The following is a 16546-nucleotide window of genomic DNA, read 5'->3' as shown; positions in this document are numbered from 1 at the left end:
AATAGGTAAAACATCCCATGTTATTTCTAAGTATACCTATTTTGTAAATATAGTAACATATATACCTGCAATCTTGATTTTATCTCTTCTTAACCATAATCTGGGGCTGATGTTGAAATAATGGCAAAACTAAGAATAGATAGGAGGTTGACTTCAGCAAAACTAGAATAAAGACAGATGTATGAAAAAGAGAAATTTATATTTACAAGCAATATTCTTTTGTTAAATAAAAATAAATAAGTCAAATTCAAATATATATAACTACTTATACATTTCTAGAAGTACTTTCATTTTAAGCATTGTCTCTTAAAATGAATGTTTGTTTCCCCAATATTGAATATCAAGTTTCAGTAAATAGTGGAGGACTGAAGGACACAATCAAGGTGAATTGCCATTACATGTGCAGTTACATATTATGGCTCCTTAGATTATGGCTCTATTTCTTAACTGGCATGAACTGAATAATTCAAGTTCTAAGTTTTTTAATAAAAACTAAATCCATCTTTTGTAATGTCTTATCTCTATATGAACATATTAAACACTAAATATGCAGCAACATATAATTACAAAATATTTAAAATCATATTATATCAATACCACTCATTATTATGTAAATTTCTTTATAAGAAATGTGCCCTTTGGTTGCACAATAGAGTCTTTTTTGTTTGTTTCTTTCTATTTTTTAATTAAAACAAATTTTAAAAGAAAAGAAATTATATATCTTAATAAATGGTGGCATGTCATACTTCAGACCAATAATGCTTTTAAAATTATTAGTTTCTTAGAGGAGAATCACCTCCTACCCAGCTTTAGTGCTGCTGCTCCTAATGACATTTTTAATTGCAGACACTTTTTCATTTTTGTAGCATTACTGACAGATTGAAAATGCAAAATTTGCAGCATTAATGCTGTTATGAACACTGCATTTCAAAAAACTGTTTTGTGTCTCTCAGATCATGTATGGTTGCTATGAAAAAAAGGTTTGTTTCCTTCATTAAGAAAATTACTTCTGAAAACAATACAGCTTTCCAATTATCCCTGGTCTTACAGGGCACTCAAGGCTTGGACTAGCCAACCATCCTGCCTATTGCTTTTTTTTCATTCTTCACAGCCATCATCATCCTTTAAGCCTGAAGCATTAGAGGAGATACTCATTATTTTTATAGCTTCATCTTAACAAGACAATATTCCACAGCATAACTGTCTCAAAATTTGTTTTTCTCCTTCCTCTGTGGATTTGTGTTTTAAGACAAAAAATCAGATTTTCTATTTTCTAAAATATCTTCCTTCAGAAAAGCCTTTATGTCCTTATTTTATGTAAGACAGTTCCAACCTTAATTAAGTGCACAAAATAGATTCATAGGCTGATACATAAAAAAAACAGGTATAATGTAAACAGTGCACGAGCATATGACCTAGCTTCACTATTCACTGGTTTATTTCCAAAAGAATTCAAGTTAGAATGCTATCATGATACATATATACCCACACTTATTACAGTACAAGTCACAGTAGCAAAGTTATAGGGCCAACCTAGGTGACTATCAACAGATAAATAAATAAAGAAAATGTGGTATCACACAAAATGGAACTTTACTCAGCCATAAAGGAAAACGAAGTCATTTGCAGGAAAATGGACAGACCTCAATGTTTTACTAAATGAGATCAGCCAGTCTTAGAAAGTGAAGGGTTATATGCTTTCTCTCATATGTGGAAACTAAAGAGAAAAATATTAACCAAAATGAACTTCAGATAAATGAGGAGAGAGGCCAGTAAAACAGTTGAAGGAGATTTGGAGACAAAGGTAGGGAGGAGGAAAGAGAAGAGTAATGATGGAAACAATTCAAATAATGTTATATGAAGATGTATGAGAGTATCACTACTACTTTCACTCCATGTATGGGGAGGTAAGAAGAAGTGAGGTGTGATGTAAAGAGAAATACATCGAGTACCATATGCATGCACGCTTGTGTGACTTTGAGTCTCACTATGATGTATAATTACAATGTGCCAAATATATATATATATATATATATATATATATATATATATATATATGTCAAATTAATATAGGGTGAAAAGTGCTCTGAAAAACAATGTGAGAGTACAATGCACCATTAAAGTAAATTTTTGAAAAGTGCAAAAGCCAGAACACTGATAATTGGAAAAGTCAAAGCAGAAGGGCATTAAGGGCACACTAATGCTTGGTATTAAGAGAACAATAAAAAGGTTTCCTATGGTGATAATTTACAACGCAGAAGGGTGGGAAGTGGTGAAATTACCTGTCATACAAGAGGTGGACCAAGGTTAAGTGAAGTTCAAATTAGCATTTACTCTGTAGACTACTGGATGGGTGGAGCATGAGAGATAACATCATTACCTATAATCAAACACACACTTGGAAAAAAACAATCAGAAACCTCAAAGTACAAACGCAAGAAGAACTTAGCTTAACTATCATCTCATCTGCATATGTGGCTGAGTCAGCATTCCTCCACTTCTCCCATCTCTAAAGGTGGCCATAGCCTTTACAACTCCTTCTGCAGGGCTGGCTCTGTATTGCTGGCTCTGTTTCAGAATATGAGGTTTTCAGGGGCCAGGTGTTGGTACAAGTAGCTCACAGGTCCTTTAAGACATACTTAAAATTTAATCACACTTATTGGTATTTAAAATAATTTATATTCAATTTGGAACAGCTTGCTGTACATACAAGCCCCAAAAGCTATAACCATTTTAGCAGAGTAAGCTGGCCAAAGAAGGAGTACATCCCCTAAACTGTAAGCAAGAGTGCCACTTCTGACAATAGCCAACTAGGTAATTTTGAACACATTTATCTCTGATACAAACTAGCACATCTGGAAAGACTACAAAGGTAATCTGAAGGTGTTGATTACTTACTAAGACCATGAGGCATTTCAGCAACTGATAAAGTAGAAGAAAGTCAAAGAGGGCATCAGCCATCTAGTGCTGCTTTACACACAGAGGCAGGAACCCTTCCAAAATGGTAGCATGGGACGGGTACTCAGGTCACTGGAAAGCAACCCTATTCCCCACAGCTTTTGTTTAGGACCTAAACATCTTCATAATAGTAAAAGTGAGTAATATATAAATAAGATCCCAAGGGGTCTGTAGCCTATTCATCATCTCAATTTTTAACTGGTTTCAGGTGATATGAAATTGTAGTCTTTTTAGTCTTCTTCCAGAGTTTAAATTTTATACATCCCATTGACTAAATAATCAAGAATTTTCTAATTTAAAAAAAGTGAAATAGTGATACTAATTGGATCTCAAAAAACAATTGTTCATGAATATTTCAAGAAAATAGCGGTTATGATTTTCTTTAATAAGATGATGAAATTTTTAAAATAAAAATTTAAAAAATTTAAAAAATACAGGTATGAAATTAAAAAAAAAAAACCTTCAATGAATAAGTTTAAAGCAGATCAGGTATGAGGGGAGAGGTGAACTGTAAGAAATAAGGATGTCCAGAAGAAAAATAAGAAGAAAACTCAGGGAGATAAAATAATAGAAAACAGAAAAAGTGTGAAGATGATACAGAAACGAGATAAAAAGAATAAATGTAGTTCTATTTGAATCCTATAAGGAGAGTAGGAATAAGACAAAGGGAATATTTGAAGAGAGAAGGACTAAAGAGTATTGAATTGGAACAACAAAAAAGGAAACCATAATGCAAAATGCACTGTAGATGCTAACAAGTAACATGTCTGAAGAGAGAGGAAGTCACAGGGGACATCAGATAAAACCTGGTGAAAAGTACAAACCACCAATCTTAAACACATGGGAGTGGTCAGTCCTGGTATAGAAAATGAGGTGAACTGCATCTTCAAATAACATTTAGATGTATATCTGACTTCCCAATATAATAGACGTCAAAAGGAATGGAATGTAATCTAAGAATGTTTGAAAGAAGCTGTGTGGCACACACCTGTAATCTCAGTATTTGAGAGACTGAGGCAGGAGGATTGCAGGTTTGAGACAAGCCTTAGCAATAAGTGAGATTCTCAGCAACCTAGAGAGATTCTGTTTCAAAATAAAATAGACCTGGAAATTTAGTTCAGAGGTAGAATGCCCCTGGATTCAATCCTCAGTACAAAAAAAAAAGTAATTTGTGATGTTATTTTGTGAACACATGGACTGTTGAAAGAATGTAATCTTATCAAAGTATATTATCTTATCAAATATGTATGTAACCTTTACCAAAATTCATATTGTGGAATGCTATAAATCAATACTCTATAGATTTCAAAGAACTAAAAATTCTTAAAGAATGTAATGATTGTTTTATTTCAAATAATTAAAAATGAGAAATTTGATAATGAAAGATAACTAGCAATTTATGATATGGTGAGACATTAAGTATCACATTTCTTTTTCTTTTTTCCCTGTGGTACTAGGGACAGAACCCAGGGGCTTTTCTACCTACGGGCTATACTCTCAAACCTATTTTATATTTTATTTTGAGACAGGGTCTCACTAAGTTTCTGAGAGCCTCACTAAGTAGCCGAGGCTGGCTTCAAACCTATGCGATGCTCCTGTCTGAGCCTCCCAAGTGCTGGTATTACAAGCGTGCACCACCATGCTCAGCCTTAAGTATCACATTTCTGAAAAACTAATGAGTCAAAGAAAAGATCACAATTTAAATTAGAAAATATTTTGAACTGAAGAAAAAGAATATGATATATATAAATTTAGAATGAAGCTGTATAACTCAATCCTTCCTTAGAAGGTTAATTATATACTTAAGTGCATAAATTAGAATGAATAAAAGTTAATGAATTAAGTATCTCTTTTAGCATTCAGAAACAGAAGAGCAAATTAAACTCCAACAAATTAGAAACAAGAAATAATCAAAAGGCTAAATGGATAAGCAGAGACGCATCTAAACCTAAATATTATTCCAAAATAAAAACAAATACACTACGTTTAAACATAAAGCTTAGGATGTACCTTGAGCAGTAATGTTGAACCAAAAAAAAAAGTCAATATCAAAAAGACGCATATGCCCAAGATGGTAATGCAGGCCTGTGATTGCAGTACTTGGGAAACTGAGGCAGGATGATTGCAGGTTTAAGACTGGCCTCAGTGAGACAGTGAGGCTCTCAGCAACAGATTGAGAGACCCTATTTTAGAATAAAACATAAAATCGGACTGGAGTAAAGCTCAGAGGTAGCATGCCCTTGGGTTCTGCCCTTAATATTACAAAGAAAAAAGCATGCACATTAAATTATTCCATTATGTAACAAAAACAAATAAAATAAGATTGGACATGAGACAATAGATTAATGTTTGCTAGAGCTTAAAGCCTGAGGTGGGCATGGGTATCGCAAGGCTCTTGCTAATGGTTCATTTTAGGATTTTTATTGTGGTTACATAAGCTGCACAGTAGTAGAACTGCACTGAATTATATTCATTTCCAAGTAAAACTGGTGAAAGTTGAGTGGATGGGATGGGATGAAAAAATGCCAATTTCTTGTCTGCGATACTATTTTATGGTAGTGCGTAACATTAACACTGAAGGTGAGAAGAGAAGGATGTGTGGGGTTTCCTTATATAATCATCTGAATTTGCTTGTCCTTGTCCATATATAATTATTCCAAAATTACTTTTGAAATGGATTATGCAATGTCATAAGTATGTGATTGATGCTGGGTATAGTGGCACATGCCTGTAATCCTAGTACTTAGGAGGCTAAGACAGGAGGATCACAGATTCACAGCCAGCCACAGCTACTTAGTGAGGCCCTAGGCAACTTAGTGAGACACTGTTTCAAAAATAAAGAATAAAAAAATAGGGCTGGGAGTGTAGCTTGAAGGTAGAATGTTCCTGGGTTCAATGCCCAGTATCACACACCAAAAAAATGTGGTTGAATAAAGTTTTAAGAAAGAAAGCAAAAAGAAATATTGAAATGTTATCTTTAAGTTATCAAAAGCTTGGTATCAGACAAATGAAACTGTTATGTGAGATTATCATTTTTAATTTTGGATAAATTGCTATAATACTAGATGTCAACCACTAAGCCAAGCATGGGAAGGAGGGATGAGGAGGGAATGGGGTGGGGATCGGGTGGGGGTTGACTGGGCGATGTGTGCATGTATGTCTACAAAAGTTTTCTTTGTATCCCACTATGATGTATGAATACAGTGCACCAATAAAAAATTAAAAAAAGAAAAAAAAAGTTGCCAATATACAAACAGCAGTTCTTTTTTAGAGTGTACATAATTTAATAGGCATTATTCTTTTCAATTACTGGATTGACTAAGTTTCTAATATACTTAAACCTATAATATATCCAAATATATGAAACTACACACATACACACACACACACACACACACACACACACACACACACACACACATTGACTTACTTTGTTAGAGCTAGAAGTCAAACTGCTGAGCATTGGGGAAATACAAATGGCAGCCTTTAGGCAGGCCAAGATACCAGGAAGAACATGAAAACCTGAACTCTAGGATGCGACAATACAAAATTTAAAACTTTACCCACTCAGTACTGTTTCCTTTGGATGGCTCTTTTAAGTGATTGATTTAAAAATATAAGAAAACAATTTAGAGAAATATTTTTATGATCTTGATTCATTTCAAGGAGCCAGTTTGGCTCCCTGAACAGTTTTTTCTTTCTTTTCTTCCTTAAAAAGAAATGCACCTATTTCCAGAAGCCTTCACTGAACTGTCAATTTTACAAATGTAGTCAATGATCCATGCAAACCAGACAATCCAGTGCAACACAATTTAAACGAGGAAGGGAAGCGAACAGTTACAGCACCTGCTTGATCTGAGCAGACTCAACCTCTGTTCCAATGAAAAATGAAACTGTCAAAGAAAGCTATTCAGTCTCAGGTGCACAATATGTACAGTGAAATCTAGATATTTTTATTGGTGCACTGCAGTCGTACATCTTAATGGGGTACAAGATGGTGGAGGCATACATGCACACATCACTATTCATTTCTTCCCCAGTCCCCTCCCCATTCCTTCTTCCCTCCCTCCTTTTCATGTTGGGCTTACTGATTGTCTTTGATCTGTTTGTGAATGAACGTCATGTACATTAGGGAATTTCCCTTTTTCCCCACTCCTATGCCCCACAGTTAGCTCACCTCTTCTATGGTTTCTCCTTTTTCATCTAGAGTTCCTTCTATAACCCTTTTCATCCCCATTTAATGACAAATTTAGGTAGAAAACTGGATTGAACCTGTAATACTTTCATTACTATTGTTTTAATATAAGCATTAATTAATTTTATGTTAAAATATTTTTTATATTTTAAATCTCTGGTGTGTTTGTGTATCGCTTTATAGGTTCAGATAAATTACAGGGATAGGTGTTTTCTTTTAAGTCTCATATTTCATTTATTATTTGTAGGTTTTAGGCTCTCTGGTAGCATCAAATGATAAATTGTCTTTCAGTTCCTTTTACTTATATTCTAGTCTTTTGTTTCTCTAATTTTAGTATGCTGCAGAATTGCCCAAAAAACTTGTTCAAATAGACTCCTATGCCTTACTCTCAGTCTCGTTTCATTTCTTTTCTTTCACCTTTTTTTTTTTTTTTTCAGTACCAGGGATTGAATCCCAGGGTTATTCTACCTCCAAGCTACACCCTTAGCCCTATTTTTAATTCTTTATTATTAAACAGGGTCTCTTTAAGTTGTGTACGGCCTCATTAAGTAGCTGAGGGTTGCCTCAAACCTGCATTTCTCCTGTCTCAGTCTTCAAAGAACTGGCATTACAGGCACGTGCCACCATGCCCAGCTTAGAGTATTTTATTTTTAGGACTAAGGTAAGCTCTGAAAATTTGTGACAAAGGTCATATAATAATGATCCTTCTGGTTGGAGAACCAAAGGTATTGTACCAGAGGAGTATTTCCATGTATTTAAAAGTAAGCTTATCTTTTCAGAAGTAGCCAATAATCCATTTAAAATTAGTTTATGTTTTCTGAAATAGCCAATAATTATTTTATTATACATCTTCTTTATCTTTAGTTATCTTTATCTTTATCTTTATTTAATCCATGAACTAATAGAGGATAGAGGGAGAACTTTTTATTGAGATTTAAGATTAAATTTGTTGAAAACTACAAACAAGAAATCCTTAAAAACACCAGGATGGAATGTTATGAGAAGTATAATGAAGAGTATCTTCAAAATAACAATAATTTAGAGCTAATTTTCTAGCACAGACAATGAATAACAGAAGAAATGGAATGTGATCTATCTCCAAAATGTTGAAATAAAGTAACTGCATTTGTGCATACATGTCATGTTAAACCCATATATATATATACATATATATATATATATATATATATATATATATATGCCTGTAACACTTAGCAAACTCAATATGGAATCCCATAAATTAATACTATAAATCTCAAAGGACTGAAATTGTACAGAGAATATTTTCTCAAAATATTAGAAAATAAGAAAAAATCAATAACAAAATGATAACAATTTTCTGCTATGCGTTTCATAGAATTTCACAGACTTGCTAGTCCATGTTTTACAGGTGAAAATTTGAAAAAAAAAAAAAAAAACAACAACTTCAACATTGTTTTTGCAAAATCCATACCCTTAACCATATACACTTTGGCTATCAGAAATCCACTGAGCCTCCATCCAGATTTAATTGATCTAACTTTTTGGACATTTCTTATACATCTGACAAACTAGTTTCTAACTTTTGAAAGAGCAGAGTAGAAGCATAGCAGTAAACCAAACCCGATTATGCCATTCTAGATGTTACTTAGTTTTTCATTGCTGTGATAAAATGCCCAAGAAAATGAACTTGTAAGGAGAAAAGTTTTATTTTGCTTCATGGTTTCAGAGGTTTCAATTGTTTGGCCTGTTATTTGGCTTGTGGTGGTACAGTACTTCATGGCAGGAGTGCAGTTGGAGGAGGTATGTTTATAGTCATTGGAAGGCAACGAGATAGAGGAAGAGGCCACAGGGTTCCAGAATGCCTGTCAAGAGCATCATTTTAATGACTTAAATGATCCTCCCACTAGGAAACACCTCTTGAAGGTTTTACTGTTTCCTCATAGTGCCATGAACTGAAGACTAAGCCCTCAACACATGAGGTTGAGGGAGAGATTACTGACCCAAAATTTAGTACCATGTAAGGGATAAAAATCCAAACCCTAATGCTTCTTGAGTTTGTGTTCTGTGTCTATTACTATACTATTGAAATTATTGCATCTAATCCACCTGATAACAGATACTGAATGGGGGAAGTTAAACATTAATGTAAGTGCAACAGCATTTTTGCCAAACCACTGATGAGAGTGGAAGGTAGGCAGCAAGATTGACCTATTAAACTGTTCCACATTGGACTGAAATGGCTGAAAATTTATGATATACTCAACCAGAAATGGGATTATCATAGGCAAGGAGCCCTTACATATCTAACACTGACCCTGATCTTCTTGCTTTGTTTTGTTTTGCTTTAAATAGGTGCATTGCAATTATATATTATAGTGAGGTTGATAGTTGAGGTTGATACATACATGCACATAGCATTGCTGTGTGCTTCCCACCCGGCTGTTCCCACCACTACATAGTCTTTGCATAGATACAAGTAATTTCATGTATGAACAAAGATTAAATTGTTACCATTATCACATCTCCCCTCTCTTCTCCCTCTTCCCCCATTTCTCTGGATCCCCCTCACCTTTCCCACGAGTGTCTTTTTTCATTGATCTGAGTTCTTTACTTCCAAGTTTATCTCTAACTTCCACATGTGAGTGAAAACATCCTTTTACTTTCTGTGACAGGCTAAGCTCAATATGCATAATGTTTTCAAGCTTCACAGTCTACTGACTATATCATCCTGATGCTGTGTTGGGTAAGAAATATTTCTCCAAAGAATCTAGAATTTACATCTTGTATTGATCACTGACTTTTACCAAGGGCACAGAAACTACATGAATAACGATTACTAAGACTATCTGCTCATTTTAGCCATATTCTCTTGTACTTTCTAAAATACATTACTGAAAATATTTCTTAATCCTGTTTTGTGGAGTCCATCACAAATATGCACTGTATGGTGTGATAATGTATTAATGACATCAGGTACCACTAGGGGATGTCCAGAGTTTACCCTACATCAAAGGTCTCCATAACTTACTATACATTTTGTCCCCTGCAATTCTCTCACTGTGCTATGAATCTTTGAATAGCCAGTGATATAGCTTCCACACAGGATGTTATCATTTCTCGCCCTGATGACTGATTCATCAAATTCTAGTTCTAAACCATAGCAGTTTAGATAAGCTGTATGAAGCTTTAAGCTTTCTTTTGTTTTATTCTCTTTCTAAAATGAAGTTAAGACATTTATGTTTATTTAATTATTAAAATAATATATAAAGAAATGATATGTAAAGTATAACTAGAACTAAATAAATGTTAGTTGAATTTGAATATCTGTTCTGATAATAATAAGTGAATTGCCAATCATTTTCCTTTTCTTCAAAAAATAAACCCTCATTATTTGGAAAATTTGTTTACATAATTCTCTAATATATTGGTGATGAAAGATAATGAAGTGCTACTCTTTTTTATAGTTGAGTGGTGTTTGCAATCAATTATGGTGTTTGCAATCAATTACTGCATTACAGCATGTCAAATATCCTGTGGTACACATTTGTATTTTACCTCTGATGAAATATGTTTTTAAGGCAGGAATTATCTGTGATGTTATGGCAAGCATGCTTGGTACGTGTTTACTAAGCAGGCTGATCTTCTCAACTACCTTCTAGACACTTGCTATGTTTATGTACTTATAAGCCCCAAATTTATTTCTTTCCCATTGGATTTACTTTTCTGATTTTCCTAAAATAAATGTCAACATGCCTCAGACCCTTTCTATATGGCCAGGATACTTGTCCATTCAGTGTCCTCCTAAAATAGGTGGCCCACAAGAATTTTACAAGGTGGTAAAAAACTACTGTACTTATAGATGATTTCATTTTGTTCAATACTTAATTCTGTTGCTTGTTGTTGTTTGCTGTCTATTCTATCTGCATAGCTCATAAGGAAAAATTCCTTGAAGACAGATGAGGTTCCTAACTCTTTTAATCCAAAATTTTCACCACTCTGTAAAGATAAGAAGAAGTTTGATATAACTCTATGTAGATATTATTTTTAATAAATATATTCCACTTATAACAGGTCAAAATACCTATCTTAATAAAGAAATGAAACTAAGTTAGCTATCTCACTAAAGAATAAATGAAGGGCTTTTCATAATCCCCATTTATTTAGTTACTACACTATGGAAATCAGAGTTTCTAGGTCTCCAGGTGTGTATAAGCTGTAATTAAACTGTCAGGACTGAGAGGTATGCCATGTATATCTTCGGTATAAAATAGTTTGTGATCTGCAACTGATTTAAATCTTTTCTAATCTATCTCTTAAATCACTAGAATTTATTCCATTTACAAAACACTTTTACTTTACATTGTTGGTCAGGGTTTTGCAAAAAATAAGAATTATTCTCTTCTTTTTCCACTGGGATGGCAAAAGACATTAAAAGCAGGGACAAATATGATAGAAGCTTAGGAACCTATTTTTTTCTAGAAAGTAAGAAAGGTTTTAGAATAGTCTGGATGAACTATGGACAAAATTATTCAGCAGGTTACAAAGTGGGTCATTTCAGAAATTTTAATCTCATCTCCTTACTCCTATTTTTTTTACACTCTTGATCCCAACTTCCAGCTATTGCTGGCTTGTCCAGTGCTTGTAACTGCTCATTCCACACTTAAAGAGTTATCCTTCTTATTCTCTCTGCTACTACTTGCCAATAAAATACTATTATTTATATTTCATTCCCAGAAGAAGATCATGCTAAGATCCTAAAAAAATATAAAAAAGCAAATTTAGAAAATCGGAAATTGAACCACCATATGACCAAGCTATACCTCTCCTGGACATCTTTCCAAAGGAATTAAAGTCAGCATATTATAACAATACATGCATATCTGGGTATATAGCAGCAAAACTGACAATAGCCAAGTTATGAAACCAGCCTAGATGTTCATAGACAAATGAATGGATCACAAAACTGTGGTATATGCACACAATGGAATTTTACTCATCCATAAAGAAGAACAAAATGGTGTCATTTGCAGGAAAAAAAATGGAACTTGAAAATATTGTGCTAAGTTAGATAAGACAGCCTCAAAAAGTGAAGCATTGTTTTATCTCATATATGATAGGTAGATAGAAATTGGGAAACAAGGGTAACATCAGATAGATAATCAGAGACTCCAGTGGAGTGATGGAGAGAGTGTAGGGGACAGATGCAAGAAGGAAGATAAAGATATAAAGAAGGTAGAAATTAAAATAATGCTTTGTACATATATTAAAATAACAATATGCCAGGCATGGTGATGCACCTTTGTAATCCCAGTACTTGGGAGACTGAGACAGGAGAATTTTGCAGGTTCGAAGCCAGCCTCAGCTACTTAGTGAGGCTCTTAGCAACTTAGTGAGACTTCGTTTCTAAATAAAATATAAAATGGGTCTGGTAGTGTAGCTCAGAGGTAGAAGGCCCTGGGTCCCATACCCAGAACCACACACACAAAAAAACAAACAAACAAACACAAACTAACAATGCTAATGTAAAAGACATGTATGGGGAAGGGGAGAGAAGGAGGGTGGGAGCAGGAGGGAAATGCTCCATGATTTGTGTGCACGTGTTTCTATCACTCTTTGCTTCAGTATGATGCATAATTACAATGCATCAATAAAAGGGGAAAATGTAGCATAGGACAAGAAACATTTAATAAAGTAAAATAATACAAATTTAGCATGCGTTCACAGAGAGAGAGAGAGAGAAAGAGAGAGAGAGACAGAGAGAGAGAGAGAGAGAGAGAGAGAGAGAGAGAGAGAGAGAGAGAGAGAGAGAAAATTCATGATAAAAAAATGGTTGGAAAACCCAAGGTAAGAAATAGGGAGATTTTGAATCAGATCACACTGAGCTTTGTCTCAGTCCTAACCAGCTGTGTAAACTTAAGCAAGTTCTGAATGTATAAAAGATTCAGTTGACCTGTAGGAGAATAAGTATCATTTAGGAACCTACTTCATGGGCTTGTGGTAAAAATTTATAAAGTCATGTGTGTAAAGTGCCTGGCACAGAATGTTGCAAATATATTAGTTGTATCATCAGCATTAAAATTAATATTGTTCCCAGACAAACTGACTTTTAAATAGAGCCCTTTCAATTTTTAATACAACGAGATAATGATTAAAAAAAAAACTTGAAGCACAAAATTAATTGCTTCTTGGCTTTTTTTAATTGAAAATTGAGATTCACTAAAATGCACAAACCCTAAAATATTTTTTTAATTTATCACTGAGATATTTTCTTTTAACCTCTTTCAGTGTAGCTCCAGCAAGAAGAGCTGCCTAGTGAGTATTCCATTCTCTGCTTCTCACCCCTGCGTAAAAACAGCAGCATGGTGTTTCTCAGGGTTTTTGACAGCTTGACTTTATTCTGCTCAGGAGCCTTGCAGAACTCCTTTGAGCTATCAACAATCTTGGTATCACTATTTTTGTTGTTGTTTGTTTGTTTTGTAGCTTTTATTCATTTCAGCTGAAGAAACAGAATTACTCTTTTAAATATTAGTATTTCAAAAAGAAAGCACCCAATCTGTGTTTTAGTTTTAATTCTATCACTCACTACAATAGTTTAGTAAAGTCAATTTCTATCACATATCCATTTTTCAAATGTCGCCATTCTTCAAATGCTTGCCTTACAACTACAGAGGGAAGTTAAAAGATTAAAATAAAGTGTAAATTAAAGTTATTTTGCTAAGATAAACCACTCTGCGATTTTAGGAATAATTATTTCTGTCACAAGCACCACAGCCAGAAGCCAAATTTTCACATCAACACTTCATTATTGGGGACATAGACACATGAGCATTTTTACAAAGATTGTAATTTACATTGTTGTGGTTTTGCACTTTCTGTGACTATCATGTTTCCTCACTTTCATCAAAAGGGAAAGTCTTTCAAAGCTGCAAAAGTACTCAAAATTCTTTTTTTATTTTAACATTTGTTTTAGTGACATTTTTAAAACTTGTGATTCCCTGCATTATAGAATTTCCAAGCTGACATAGGGTCCTGTTGAACAGGCCCTTGTGAGACCCTAAAAGCCACCTTTGAGCTAGGAGATCCGAGCCAGGAGAGTGTAGATAAAGCAAATGTCCCATTTGGGAATCACAAAGAGCAATTGTTCTTTAGAGAATCTGAACCAAAACTCTTCCTAATGTCTTTGCACTCACTGGATTATAGCTCTCATGACGGAAGCCATCAGAAATTTACATCATCCAGGAATTCTCAGAAGTACAATAAAGCCAGACCTGTGATAGCTGATGGTGCATCTGTGAATAAGCTTACCCCTTGATTTTTCCTAGAAGTCCCACAAAAATAAAGTTTTTCCCTCTTCAGGGTGATATCTCAAAGGTCCATCTCCTAGACCTATATATAGAGCTATACCATTCTTTTTCCTGTTTTAAGGTATTTGGAAATAGTTCATAATTAATGGGTGAAATGAACTTGAATACCTTACCCACAAAAATGCAACTACACCACAGCATTGGAGGAATATATTTGTTTTGGAGGAAGGAAGAGTAACAAATGGACGTGAAGGAGATAAACTAATACAAGAGCTTTTAAAATAGTAGCTTTCACTTTAAGATGGTTAGACTGTCAGCCAGGTGTGATGAATCACAACCTATATTCCCAGTACTTGGGAGGCAAAGACAAGGGGATTGCAGGTCAACCTCAGGAACTTAGTAAGACCCTGTTTCAAAAACAAGGAAGGAAGACCTGGAAAAAAAAAAAAAAAACAAGGAAGGAAGGAAGAAAGAAAGAAGAAAAGAAAAAGAAAACAAAGAACAGGTTAGGGTGTAGATCAGAGGTAGAATGCCCTTGGGTTCAATCTTCAGTACCAAATAATTAAATAAATGAATAAATAAATACAGAAACATGTTTAGACACAAATAAAATGAGCAACACAATGTCACAATAAAAATGCTTTGTACCAAGTCAGGAATACATTTCTGTGTTAAGCGTAACTATATGAACTTTGTCTCTATATGAGATGTTTTCACTTTATTTTTTTGGTGGTACTGGCATTCCTGGAAACCTTTCTACCTACGGGCTACACTCCAAGACCTATTTTTATGCTTTTTAAATTTGGGAACAGGGTCTCCTAAACCAGCGTGCCTGGCTTTGAACCTGCCCGATCTTCCTGTCTCTGCCTCCCAAGCACAGGGATTACAAGTGTGCGCCACCACACCTGGCTAGATCTTTTCACTTTGAAGAAGACTTAAAATGTCAACAGATATAAAAATTTAAATTTATAAAACAGTTAAAATAAGAGAAAACTTTTATTTTATTTAGTGAAGCTTCCTATTATAGCAAAAGATCTTACTAGCTGACCGCTTTAAGTGGGTTAAAAGTTGATTGTTAATTAGAATAACAAACTACATAATGCCAGTTCAAATATAAGGTAAGGAAAATAAAGATGAAGCATCTCAAATTATAACTAGCAACTAAATTTAGAAAATTAGATTTATAAAATTTTGATTTGCATGCAAAATTTTGATAATGTTCTTTTATACAAAGTAAGTAACAGTAATAGAATCAGGAAATGATTTGCCTGAAGTATCATTATGCATAGAGATCTCAGGGAGGAGGCCATTACAGTTTGCTCATCAGCTTATACCCAAGAAACAGTGTCTAACCAAATGAGAATAGGTTCTAAAGAACTACATGAATTCTGGTGCTATGGTGATCTCAGTCTTAGCTAGGCTTAGTTTTTGCCTTGTCTATTTTGTTTGGAGAATTCATGAGCCCCATCTAAGGATCACAATAGTAGAACTGGGTAGCTGGAAGGAGATTAATGGAAGATAAGAATTACGAGCCAGGCATGGTAGCTCATGTCTTTAATGTAAGTACTTTGGAGGCTGAGACAGAAAGATCAAAGGTTCAGGGCCAGCTTCAGAAACTTAGCAAGAGCCTGTCTCAAAATAAAAAATAAAATAAAATATGGGCAGGAGTTCAGCTAAAAGTTAGGATGGTCCCTGAATTCAATCCCCAAGTACATAAAAAAAAAAAAAAAGAAAAATAAGTGATGCAACCTGAAAGGAGTAGCTTGTTCTTATTCGGAAAGAAGGGAAGGATTATTTTTTATCTTTTGCCACATGAAAAAATTTTCAAAAATCTTGTGGATTTAATAATTCAATATTATTTGCCATTGATTCGGTAGTTCAGAAACCCAGATAGGCCTCAGTTGGAAGATTTTTGTTGTTGTTTTGTTCTGTGTGGATTGGACTGAGCATTTGATAAGGTGAGAGTCAGATAGTGGCTGGTGTTTAAACTGACTTTACCCACAAGTGTGGGACAAAGCTGACATCTCTGAGGTTGGCCATTTTGTCCACATGATTCTCCCCACAGTTAACTTGGATTCCTTTATATGCTATCTGGAATTCAGAGTGG

The 16546-nt window shown here is 34.3% G+C and overlaps 1 protein-coding gene across 1 annotated transcript in view; it reads right to left on the bottom strand.

The window, feature by feature from the left end:
* Positions 1 to 16546, bottom strand: part of RIT2 (Ras like without CAAX 2) — a gene marked incomplete at both ends in the record, with an annotated part of 409154 nt that overhangs the window by 196218 nt on the left and 196390 nt on the right. The window lies entirely within an intron of this gene.

This window comes from Muscardinus avellanarius (assembly GCF_963383645.1).
Source record: "Muscardinus avellanarius genome assembly, chromosome: 17".
Classification (NCBI taxonomy): Eukaryota; Metazoa; Chordata; class Mammalia; order Rodentia; family Gliridae; genus Muscardinus; species Muscardinus avellanarius.
This window is presented reverse-complemented; position numbering and strand designations above follow the sequence as displayed.